This window comes from Trachypithecus francoisi, unplaced genomic scaffold (genome assembly GCF_009764315.1).
Source record: "Trachypithecus francoisi isolate TF-2019V2 unplaced genomic scaffold, Tfra_2.0 Lachesis_group16, whole genome shotgun sequence".
Lineage (NCBI taxonomy): Eukaryota > Metazoa > Chordata > Mammalia > Primates > Cercopithecidae > Trachypithecus > Trachypithecus francoisi.
In genome coordinates, this window is record NW_022681461.1 from 62,743,964 (window position 1) to 62,755,081 (window position 11,118).

An 11,118-nucleotide genomic window follows, 5' to 3' on the forward strand; every position below is an offset into this window, starting at 1 on the left:
GTAAGTCAAGAGTCATTTTACTCTAGTGAAGGAAGGGATGGGTACTATCTTGAAAAGAAATCTTGTTGTTTAGTTTCACAGCAAGACAGAGTTGAAAGCCAGATACTGATGAGAGAGAACATTTTTAAAATAAATTCCCAAACCTCCTTTTTTATATATAAGCCATGCATATCTGTATGAAAATATATGTTTCCATGGCCAGACTGCTGTTCTAAGTGGGTCCCTGATCCCATTTCTCCTCACTGGGCAGGACCTCCAGGCTGGAGCCTCCAGCTACCCCCGCTGGTGTTTTCTGGCTAATGGAGGTTTCATACCTCTCTGGGATGGAGCTCCCAGCAGGAGGATGGACCACCATCTTTGCTGTTTGGGACTTAGCTGTCTCACCCTTTGGGCTTTGGAGAGTCCAGGGCATCTGGAGACTGAAGCAGATCCCTAGCCCAGCACAGCTGCTCTATGAAAACACAGCCAGACCTGCTGGTCCCCAGTACCATTTCTTCTCCCTGGATGGGACCTCCAATGGGGTCTCCAGCCAACTGCTACCGATGTCTTCCAGCCAGCAACAGGTCTGAACCTCCCTGGGAGGGAGCACCCAAGGGGAGAGGAAGGCTGCCATCTTTGCTGTTTCACAGCCTTCACTGTTGATACCCCTAGGTACTAGAAAAGTCAAGGTGACTAGGGATTGGTGCAGACCCCCGGCATACTGCAGCACCCCTACGGAAAAGTGGCCTGTTCCTGTACCTCCTCACCCAGCAGTTCCTCCAGGCATGGGCCTCCAGCCACCCCCTGTTGGGGCTGTTGAGCCAGTAGCAGCTCTGCAACTCCCTAGGCAGAGCCCACAGGGGTAATTGAAAGTTTCTCTGCCACCACCTCTGCAGTGGACGTGCCATTGCTACTCTTGGACTAGTGAAGGAGCAAAGACCCTAGAACCTTTTGTAGAACCTTGGAGAACTCTCACAAAAAATGAATTACTGTTTTTCTGGACTGTCCATAATGAGAATAGAAATATTTGCTTTTTGGGGACCTAAGTGCCTCACCCATACCTCCAACAAGCTGCAACTGACCCAAGGAGAGGAGGCAGGTATATCTTCCCTGAGTCCTGCTCGGCTTGTCACCAGACAGGGAATTCCTGGCTTGAATCCACAGCACAGACCCTCCATCATGAGCTGATTGCACTGAAAAACTGCTAACCTGTATCTCTCTGGGGTAGAGCCCCCAGGAAACAAGAAAAAGACCCTTGGCCACAACCACTACCATGGTCTCTTCCTCTGCTGCCTCCAACTTGGGGAAGGAACGGAAACTGAGATAACCCCAGAGCCTAGGAGTGTCAAGCCATGATTTACATCCAGCACTCAAGGGAGAGAAGAGCCCACTTTCAGAGCATTCAGAGGGAACACAGCTGCAACTGTGAGGAAAGAAAGGGAGCCACACAACTGAGCAAGTCTACCAACTGACCGATATGCCTAACCACCACCTACTGGATCACACCCAAAGCTTCAACACCAAAAATAACCCACTAACACTGTGAAACCAAAGACAAGAAGTCAGCTTCAAATAAAGACCATGCACAAAACCTTGGCCTTGTAAAAACATCTAGAAAAGAAGTCAATTGACTGTACTCAATCTACACTGCAGTTAAAGGAACAAGAATTCCAGTACCAACACAGGAATTCCAGTAACTCAAATGGACAGAGTGCCATGTGTCTTTCAAATGACTGCACCAGTTCTCCAACAAGAGTTCTTAACCAGGCTGAGGTGGCTGAAATGACAAAAATAGAATTCAGAATATGGATAGGAAAGATCATTGAGATTTAGAAGAATGGAAAAACCCAATACAAGGAAACTAAGAATCACAATAAAACAATGCAGGATCTGAAGGACAAAATAGCCAGTATAAAAAGGAACCCACCAGCTCTAACAGAGCCGGAAACGCAATACAAGAATTTCACAATGCAATTACAAGTATTAACAGCAGAATCCACCAAGCTGAGGAAAGAATCTTGGAACTTAAACACTGGCTCTCTGAAATAAGATAGTGAGACAAAAATAAAGAAAAAACAATGAAGAGGAATGAACAAAACCTCTGAGAAGTATGGGATTATGTAAAGAGGCCAAATCTATGAATCACTGGCATCTCTGAAAGGGAGAGGGAGAAAGCAAATCACTTGGAAAATATATTTCAGAATATCATCTATGAAAACTTCCCCAACTTTGCTGGATAGGCCAACAGTTAAATTCAGAAAATATAGAGAACCCCTGCAAGATTCTACACAAAAAGATCATCCCCAAGACACATAATCTTCAGATTCTCCAAGGTCAAAATGAAAGAAAGAATGTTAAAGGCAGCTAGATCTCTTTTGCAGGTCATCTACAAAAGAAATCTCATTAGGCTAACAGTGAACCTCTCAGCTGAAACCCTAAAAGCCAGAAGAGATTGGAGCCCATATTCAACATTCTTAAAGAAAAAAAATCTTCAACCAAGAATTTCCTATCCAGTCAAACTAAGCTTTCTAAGAAGAGGAGAACTAAGATCCTTTTGGGATAAGCAAATGTTGAGCGAGTTCATTACTACCAGACCTGCCTTACAAGAGGTCTTGAAAGGAGCACTAAATATAGAAAGGAAAGACTGCTACCAAATAATACAAAAACACTCTTAAATACACAGACCAGTGACGCTATAACCATACAAACAAGCCAGCATAATAACCAGCTAACAACACAATGACAGGATCAAATCCACACATATTAATACTAACCTTTAATGTAAATGGGTTAAATGCCCCACTTAAAAGGCACAGAGTAGCAAGCTGAATAAAAAAGCAAAACCCAATGGTACACTGTCTTCAATAGACCCATCTCGCATGTAAAGACACCCATAGGCTCAAAATAAAGGGATGGAGAAAAATTCACCAAGCAAATGGAAAACAGATAAAACCAGGGTTGCAATCTTAATTTCATACAAAATAAAATTTAACCCAACAAAGATCAAAAAAGACTAAGAAGGCATTATATAATAATAAAGGGTTCAATTCAACAAGAAGACTTAATTATTCTAAATATATATGCACACAACATAGGAGCACCCAGATTTATAAAGCAAATTCTTAGAGACCGACAAAGAGACTTAGACTCCCACACAATAATAGTGGACACTTCAACACTCCACTAACAGTATTAGACAGATAATCAACACAGAAAATTAACAAAGATATTCAGGACCTAAACTATACACTGGACCAAATGGATCTGATAGATTTTTACAGAACTCTCCACCCCAAACCAACAGAATATACATTCTTCTGATCATCACATGGCACATACTCTAAGACTGACCACGTAATTGGACATAAAACAATCCTCAGCAAATGCAAAAGAACCAAAATCATACCAAACATATTCTTGGACCACAGCACAATAAAAATAGAAACCAAGATTAAGAAAATCACTTAAAGCCATGCAATTACATGGAAATTAAACAACATGCTCCTGAATGACTTTTGGGTAAATGAAATTAAGGTAGAAATCAGTAAGCTCTTTGAAACTAATGAGAACAAAGATACAACATACCAAAATCTCTGGGACACAGCTAAGGCAGTGTTAAGAGGGAAATTCATAGCAATAAATGCCCACATCAAAACATTAGAAAAATCTCAAATTAACAGCTTAATATCCCAACTGAAAGAATTAGAGGAGCAAGGACAAATCAACCCCAAAGCTAGAAGAAGACAAGAAATACCAAAATCAGAGCTGAAGTGAAGGAAATCAAAACACAAAAAAAAATTCAAAAGATCAATGAATGCAGGAATTGCTTTTTTGAAAAAAATAAGGTCAGTCACTAGTTAGACTAATAAAGAAGAAAAGAAAGAAGATCTACAGAAACACAATTAGAAATCATGAAAGGGGTGTTACCGCTGAACTCACAGAAATATAAATAACCACCATAATCTACTATGAATACCTTTATGCACACAAACTAGAAAACCTAGAGGAGATGGATAAATTCCTGGATACGTACATCCTTCCGAGACTGAACCAGGAAGAAATTGATTCCTTGAACAGTTATGAGAAAAATTATGGGCTCCAAAAGGGAATCAGAAATAAATAGCCTACCAATAAAAAAAGCCAAGGATCAGGTAGATTCACAGCCAAATTCTATCAGATGTACAAAGCAGAGCTGCTGTCATTCCTACAAAAACTATTCCAAAAAATTGAGGAGGGGGCTCCTCCCACCACATTCTACGAGGCTAGTATCATACCAATACCAAAACCTAGCACAACAAACAAAAATAAAACTTTAGACCATATCTTTGATGAACATTGATGTAACAATCCTCAACAAAACCCTAGAAAACCAAACCCAGAAGCACATTAAAAAGCTAACCCATCATGATCAAGTAGACTTTATCCCCAGGATGCAAGGTTGGTTCAACATAATCAAATCAATAAATGGGACTCATCACATAAACAGAACTGAAGACAAAAATCACATGATTACCTCCATAGATGCAGAAAAGACTTTTGATAAAATTCAATATCGCTTCATGTTAAAAACTCTCAATAAACTAGGTATTGACGGAACATATTTTGAAGTAATAACAGCTGTCTATGACAAACCCACAGCCAACATAACACTGAATGGGCAAAAGCTGGAATATTCCCCTTGAAAATCATCACAATACAAGGATGCCCTCTCTCACCACTTCTATTCAACACAGTATTGGAAGTCCTAGCCAGAGCAATAAGACAAGAGAAAGAAAGAAAGTCATCTAAATAGGAAGAGACAAAGTCAAACTATCTCTGTTTGCAGACAACATGATTCTACATCTAGAAATCCCCACAGTCTTGGGCCAAAAGCTCCTTCAGCTGATAAACAAGTTCAGCAGAGTTTCAGGATACAAAATCAGTGTATAAAAATTATTAGCATTCCTATATACCAACAGGAACCAAGCTGAGAGCCAAACCAGGAAGGCAACCCCATTCACAATTGCCACAAAAAGAATAAAATACCTAGGAATACAGTTAACCAGAAAGGTGAAAGATCTCTACAACAAAAATGACAAAACATTGCTCAAAGAAATCAGAGAAAACACAAACAAATGGAAAAACATTCCATGCTCATGGATAGGAAGAATCAGTATCATTAAGTACTGCCCAAAGCAATTTACAGATTCAATGCTATTCCTATCTAATTATCAATGGCATTCTTCACAGAACTAGAAAAGTCTATTTCAAAATTCACATAGAACTAAAAAAGAGCTTGAATAGCCAAGGCAGTTCTAAGCAAAAAGAACAAAGCTGGAGGCATTGTGTTACCTAACTTCAAACTATGCTACAGGGCTATAGTAACCAAAACAGCATGGTACTTGTACAAAAACAGGCACATAGACCAATGAAACAGAATAGATAGCACAGAAACAAGGCTGCACAACTATGACCATTTGATATGCAACAAAGGTGACAAAAACAAGCAATGAGGAAAGGACTCCTTATTCAATAAATGGGGCTGGGATAAGTGGCTAGCCATGTTCAGATGATTTAAACTGGACCCCTTCCTTACACCATACACAGAAATCAACTCAAGATAGATTAAAGACTTAAATGTAAAACCTATAACTATAAAAACCCTAGAAGACAACCTAGGCAGTACTATCCTGGACATAGGAATGGGCAAAGATTTCATGACAAAGACACCAAAAGTAATTGCAAAAAACACAAAAATACACAAATGGAATCTAATTAAACTTCAGAGCTTCTGCACAGCAAAAGAAACTATCCACAGAGTAAAGAGACAATCTACGGAATGGGAGAAAATATCTGCAAACTATGCATGTGACAAAGGTCTACTATCCATCATCTATAAGAAATTTAAACAAATTTACAAGAGGGAAACAAACAACCCCATTTAAAAAATGGGGAAAGGATGTGAACAGACACTTTCAAAAGAAGATATACATGCAACCAACAAGCATATGAAAAAAAGTTCAATATCACCATTCATTAGAGAAATGCAAATCAAAACCACGATGAAATACCATTACACACCAGTCAGAATGGCTATTAATAAAGTCAAAAAATAACATGCTAGCAAGGTTGCAGAGAAAAGGGAACACTTATACACTGTTGGTGGGAGTTTAAATTAGTTCAACCATTGTGGAAAGCAGTATGGCAATTCCTCAAAGAGCCAAAAGCAGAACTACCATTTGACCCAGCTATTCTATTAGTGGCTATATACCCAGAGGAATATAAATTATTCTACTGTAAAGACATATGCACACGAATGTTTACTGCAGCAATATTCACAATAGCAAAGACATGGAATCAACCTAAATGCCCATCGATGAGAGACTAGATAAAGAAAATGTGATACAGATACACCATGCAGTATACAGCCGTAAAAAAGAATGAGATCATGTCTTTTGCAGGAACATGGATGGAGCTGGAGGCTATTAGCCTTAGGAAACAAACACAGGAACAAAAAAACCAAATACCACACATTCTTGTAAGTGTGAGCTAAATGATGAGAACACATGGACACACACGGGGAATAACACACACTGAAGTCTACCTGAGGGTGACAGGGTGGCAGGAGGGAGAAAAGCAGAAAAAATAACTATTGGGTACTTGGCTTAATACCTGGGTGATGAAATAATCTGTACAACAAATCCACATGACGTGAGTTTACCTATATAACAAGCTTCACAGGTACCCCCAAACCTAAAGGTTAAAAAAAAAGGAAGGTCCAGAAAACTTAGGTCAAACTTTTTTTTTAAAGTAATCTAAAGTTTTATAACTATGTTTTAATCCTAGAAGATGCTGAATATTAAGGTTCTGAATAATGTAATGTTTTTATCTTCATTGGTTTAGAGATATCTCTATACAATGTAGTCCTGTCTTAATAATAATCAAAACTTAAAATTAATAACTTCCTTTATTTTTTTTTTTGAGATGGAATCTTGCTCTGTGGTCCAGACTGGAGTACGTTGGTGTGATCTTGGCTCACTGCAACCTCCGCCTCCCAGGTTCAAGTGATTCTCCTGCCTCAGCCTCCCGAGTGGCTGGAATTACGGGCGCATGCCATTAAGCCCAGCTAATTTTCCTATTTTTAGTAGAGATGGGGTTTCACCATGTGGGCCAGGCTGGTCTTGACCTCCTGACCTCAGGTAATCCACCGGCCTTGGCTTCCCAAAGTGCTGGGATTACAGGCATTAGTTGCTGCACCCAGCCAAAAACAATGACTTTCATTTGTAAAAAGAAAGAAGGAAGGAAGGAGGGAGGGAGAGTGGGAGGGAGGGAGGGAAACAGAGAGAGAGAGCTAGAAAGAGAGAAGGAAGGAAGGAAGGGAGGGAGGGAGGGAGGGAGGGAGGAAGGAAGGGAGGGGAGAGAGAAAGAAAGAAAGAGAAAGAAAAGAAAAGAAAGAAAGAGAAAGAGAGAAAGAGAAAGAAAGAAGGAAGGAAGGAAAAGGAAAAAAAGAAAAGAAAAGAAAAGAATACAGTTTTGCTCTAAGCCATGGGTAGAATGGACTCAGAAGGTGACCCAAGAAATGTTCTTATAAGACAGGAATAGAAAATTAGAAAGTGTTTTGCTAAAAGAAAAGAAGGGTGGCAAGAAATCAAAGGCTAGGCCCTGACTTCCCCTTCCCACCTTGGCTTCTGGGTGGCATCTTAAGGGCTGTGCCAAACGAAAACTCCAGGAAGTTTGAGGGAAGGAAAAACCAGACGCATTCGTGTTCCCCTTTTCATTTGGGATTTGGAAGGGGATTGCCTCAGAGTTCACCATGTCAAGATGGGGTTTCACAGCAGGGTAGAGGTAGACAAAGAGAAGTTATACAAAATAAAAAAGCTATACTGGCTGCATGACTCAGTATTAATTTTGTTAAATTTTAACCCCAATGAACAAATAGGTTAGCTCAGTTTTGCCTGGTTTCAGAGTGCCAGAGGCCTCGGTTTGCAGTCTTTAGGAAGCAGCAGCACAGCCTGTGAGAAGAATAGTGGGAATGATTGCTAGAGATGAGGCTGATTACCACTGTTTTGCCCCTAACTGACAAGATTGTGCCAAAAATTGATGAGTCCACAACAGTGTCTGCTGGCAGGTTCTGCCTTTGTTCTTGATGCTTTCAGAATAACCATTCCTTTTGTGGGGCAGCGTGTCATAATCATAGGCAGATAGCCCTAGGTTCTCACCTTGGCCCTGCCGGTTATTGCCTATGTGATTTTGGATAACTTTCTTATCTCTCTGAACCTCAGTTTTTATTAATAATAATAACACAAAATAATAATAAGTGTAGTACCTCAGGGCTTATTAAGTGAAAAGCACTTTACAAAGCATATAATATGTATTACCTCATTTAGTTCTCCCATTCACCATATGAGGTAGGTACTACTATAATCCACATTTCAGATGGGAAAACATGCCCCAAATCACACAGGTAATAAGTAGCAGCAGTAAGAACTGAAACCAGGTTGGCCTGACTGCAAAGACCACGGAGCCTGATTGCTATACAGGGGGATCCAGGAGATGGCTGTGATACCAAGCAGCCTGCAGGGACCCTTCTATGCAATTCCCTGCTAGCCTGTATCAATAGTTGGTCCAGAAAAATAACAGCATTGACCCCTGTGGGATCAAGGTAACTCTCTTTTGTGTGTGGGTGAATACAACTTTTAAACAAGTCTCACATTTATTCTAACAAAAGTATTTCGATCTGTGTCTATGACTTATCACTTTCCATTAGGTTCCATACTGGGGCTGGGAATCATGCCACACTGCAAACTCCCCCTAGATTTGGGGACAGATGCTTGCTGGTGACTGCCTGCAGCAGCATACCTAAAAACCAGTGACAGTCTGGGCAGGTTCCCAGCTGCTGCAATTAGCCTGCAGGATCCTTGTAGGCAAAGGTGTATTTTAGGACAGCAGTACTGAACAGCATCACAGAATGACAAGAACACAGCCCTTCCACGTTTCTTCAAATGTCCAAATAGCTCATGCTCATGTTTGACCCTATTTAATAGTTGTTTGTATGGAATGCAAAAATCTATGTATCTGTATATCAATAAATATCCATGCACATACAATTCAGAAACTGAATTATAATGACTTTTTAAAAGTAAATTTTAATTATAATAAAGTAAATTCTTTTTTCAGAGGACTGCAACACATTTTAGTTAGCAAATTCATTTGTTGTTGATAATTTCATTAGCTGCTAAGTTCTTCCAAGGGAATCATTTAGCATTATTGGTAAAAATAATGACTAGATAATAATGCTTCTTAATAATTGCCATGAGCAACAAGTATGACTCAATAGCTTAGTATGATGGAAAGAAATTTCTGGTCTAGATCAGGAATATCGAAGGCAAAAGAAAACTTAGAATTTATTTATCCTATGCTACCACCTGTCCCCAGGCATAATTTACAAGTCAGGAAGCAAGTTCAGAAAATTCATGTCATTTTCAAGGTCACTCAGTGAGTTACAGGCACAACCAGGGGTCCTGACTTCCAGAGCAGCTAAGTCACATCACTTCACAGTCATGTTCTGCTGTACACCTGTGGCAATAACTGTGAACAGATAACTCCCTCCATCTTTGGGATGGAAATTAGAGGTTATCACAGTTTATATTTACAGGAATAATTCAAAATATCTGTTGAATAGAAAGCAGAGATGTGTTAGGAATCCAAATTCAGGAGGAACTTACTGAAACCTCAGCATTCCAGACACCAAGTCTCTCATTTCATTTGCATAACAATCTATGAGGTTGATGTATTAAGAACTGCCCCATTTCACAGATAAAGAAATGGGGATTACAGAGGGCGTGTTTTGACCCACTGTATTAGTCCATTTTCACACTGCTGATAAAGGCATACCCAAGATGGGGAATTTACAAAAGAAAGAGGTTTAATGGACTTAACAGTTCCACATGGCTGGAGAAGTCTCACAATAATGGCGGAAGGCAAGAAGGAGCCAGTTACGTCTTACATGGAGGGCAGCAGGCAAAGAGAGAGCTTGTGCCAGGAAACTGTGCCTTATAAAGCCATTAGATCTCATGAGACTTATTCACTGTCATGAGAACAGCACTGGAAAGACATGCCTTCATGATTCAATTACCTCCCACCAGGTCCCTCCTACAACATGTGGGAATTCAAGATGAGATTTGTGTGGAGACACAGCTGAACCATATCATTCTGGCCCTGGCCCCTCCCAAATCTTATGTCCTCACATTTCAAAACCAATCATGCCTTCCCAAGAGTCCCTCAAAGTCATAACTCATTTCAGCATTAACTCAAAAGTCCATAGTCCAAAATTTCATCCAAGACAGGGCAAGTCCCTTCCACCTATGGGCCTGTAAAATCAAAAGCAGATTGGTTACTTCCTAGACACAGTGGGGGTACAGGCATTGGGTAAATACATCTATTCCAAATGGCAGAAACTGGCCAAAACAAAGGGACTGCAGGCTCCATGCAAGTCTGAAATCCAGCAGCACAGTCAAATCTTAAAGCTCCAAAATGATCTCCTTTGACTCCATGTCTCATATCCAAGTCACGCTGATGCAAGAGGTGGGTTCCCATGGTCTTGGGCCACTCTGCCCCTATGACTTTGCAGGGCACAGCCTCCCTCCTGGCTGCTGTCATGGGCTGGTGTTGTGTCTGTGGCTTTTCCAGGTACACAGTGCAAGCTGTCAATGGACCTACCATTCTGGGGTCTGGAGGGCGGTGGCCCTCTTCTCACAGCTCCACTAGGTGGACTTTGTGTGGGGACTCTGACCCAACATTTCCCTTCCACACTGCCCTAGCAGAGGTTCTCCATGACCGCCCCACCCCTGCAGCAAACTTCGGCCTTGGCATCCAGGCGTTTCCATACACCTGAAATCCAGGTGGAGGTTCCCAAACCCCAATTCTTGACTTCTGTGCACTTGCAGGCTCAATGCCATGTGGAAGTTGCCAAGCTCTGAAGCCACAGCCCAAGCTCTTCATTCACCCCTTTCAACCATGGCTGGAGTGGCTGGGATGCAGTGTACCACGTCTCTAGGCTGCACACAGCACAGGGACCCTGGGCCTGACCCATTAAACCATTTTTTCCTCCTAGGTCTCTGGGCCTGTGATGAGAGGGGCTGCTGTGAAGACCTCTAACAC